Source organism: Tamandua tetradactyla, chromosome 2, assembly GCF_023851605.1.
Source record: "Tamandua tetradactyla isolate mTamTet1 chromosome 2, mTamTet1.pri, whole genome shotgun sequence".
Lineage (NCBI taxonomy): Eukaryota > Metazoa > Chordata > Mammalia > Pilosa > Myrmecophagidae > Tamandua > Tamandua tetradactyla.
This window is the reverse complement of record NC_135328.1, coordinates 189,721,994-189,724,535: the sequence shown is the minus strand read 5'-3', so window position 1 is coordinate 189,724,535 and position 2,542 is coordinate 189,721,994.

The window sequence follows — 2,542 nt, the reverse complement described above, 5'->3', positions numbered from 1 at the left end:
CTTTTATGAGGATTCTGCACAAACATCAGAAATTTCATCTGTGCCATCTGACTTCTGGTCCCCAAGGAGATTATTTAGAACCAGGAAGCCTGATCTACTTTCTCCCAGGGCTTGAGAACTACATAGGAATTTAGGACCATGTTAATCCCTGCCTTATCTGTCTCTTTCCCGTTCTCACCCTAAATCCAACTTCTACAACACTCTGGGTGGACTGACATCACTTACTCAGGCTCTGATCCAAAGAAGTTGATGATATCTCTTGCTTCGGGCTCTTTAATTTGCTGGCTTCTGCCCTATAACACCCCACCTCTCTATACCCACCTCCCTTACAAAGACTGGGGCTTTGGGTTGTGGAGTCAGGAGTAAGATGCAAATGGGCCTTGATCCTGAAACTCCAGGCTGAAAGCTTGTCCTAAGCCTCATTATCCTCCTTGCTGCTGCTCATCCTCTAAGAGCATTTTCTTCCCTGATGCTTTCTGCGTGGCAGGCCAGCTTTCTGCGGTCACCTGCTACACTGTAGCATCACACAACACAATGGTAGAAATAATCACAGTGACAATGAAGGCTTGGTCTATGTGAAGAAGGATCTTGTCATCTCTCCAGGAGCCTCCTGGCCCAGGACTCAAATGTAACAGTGTACCTGGCCCTTAGCCCCCATTGTCATAGTCACATACCAGATTCATCTAAATGGTTGATGTTGTCATCGCTGTCACCACCATTCTGATAACTATTCATTTGCTCCTATGAAGCACGTTTACTAAGGACAAACCAAATGCCAGGTACTACTCAAGGTTCTAAAGGAATTACAAAGACTAACACCCACAAGGAGTAGCCCACAGGGGAAAAGAGATAAATCAACAAGTAATTTCAATATAGGATTATACAAGCTGTTGTAGATAGATATATTCCCCGTGCTTAGAAGAATGCCTAGGACACAGTGAGCATTCCATAAATATATTTGGATGAGGATTCGAATGGATGAATGAATGAATATAAAGTAAGGAGGAGAGGAATTTCGTGGAGGGAATCAAGGAAGACCTCCGGAGGAGGTGACATTTGAGCTGAACTCTGAAAGCTGAGAAGGCAGCCTAACGTACTGGCTCAGAGCTTGAAGCCCCAGAGCCATACAACCTGGGTTTGAATCCCAACTTTGTGTGATTTGGGGCACATTATTTAACTTCTCTGTGTTTCAATCCCTCTATTTTTAAAATGGGTTAATAATAGCACCTCCCTTCCGGGGTAGTTGTAAAAACTACGAGTTAACATTTGTTAAGTGCTTAGAATGTGGTTAGGTACTACACAAGTGTTTAACAAACAGATACAACTGGTTAGGGACTCACCAGGAAGACAGATTGGAAATTTAAGGGTGTGAAGAAGGACGTTCCAAACAGTGTGATGGCATTGAGGTTTCGGCAGAATGGCATCCTCAAGGAATTGTAGGAAGACAGTGGGATGGGGTGACAGGGGCTTGGCAAGGGGCAGCCCATAAAGGATGTTGAATATCAGGGTATGGAGTGCAGGAACCCATTGCTTTTTTTTTTTTACTCCAAAAGACTTTTTATTTTGAAATAATTTCAAGCTTAACAGAACTGTTGCAAAAACTATACAACAATACAGAGAACTCCAATGTAATCCTTACCTACCAAGCATGATTCTCTTTTTTAATAAATATTTTTAAATAAAATTTCAGTGGCTGAGAGATTTCAAGAGTCGAGAGGTTATCTGGGGGTTATTCTTATGTATTATATAGATACCCCTTTTTAGTTTATGATGTATTGGAGTGGCTGGAGGGACGTATCGAGACTGTTGAGCTGTGTTCCAGTAGCCTCGATTCTTGGAGATGATTGTATAACTATATAGCTTTTACAATGTGAACATGTGATTGTGAAAACCTTGTGTCTGATGCTCCTTTTATCCAGGATATGGACAGGTGAGTAAAAAGCTGAGGATAATAAATAAATAAATAATAGGGGGATAAAGAGTAAAAATTGGGTCAATTGAAATACTAGTGGTCAATGAGAGGGAGAGGTAAGGGGTAGGAGATGTGTGACTTTTTTCTTTTTATTGCTTTTTCTGGAGTGATACAAATGTTCTAAAAATAATAATGGTGATGAATACATAGCTATGTGATGATATTGTGAGTCACTGAGTATATACCATGTATGGACTGTATGTGTGTGAAGATTTCTCAATAAAAATATTTTTAAAATATTTTAAAAATAAAAATTTTTTAAAAATTTAATATTTTTTATTGTGAAATGTAACATCTATACAGAAAAGTGATAAATTTCAAAGTATAATTTCACAAGTAGTTATAGGGCAAATTTCAAAGTATAGTATGGGTTACAGTTTCACAGTTTCAGGTATTTCCTTCTGGCTATTCTAACACACTAGAAAATAAAAAGAAATATCCATATAATGATTCAATAGTCAGAATGAGTTGTTAAATCCTAACTTCTCTGTTACGACTTCTCCTTCTCATTTGATAATTTTGTTAATCTTCAGGGATATTTGGGCGATGACCATTCTAACTTCTTTGTGT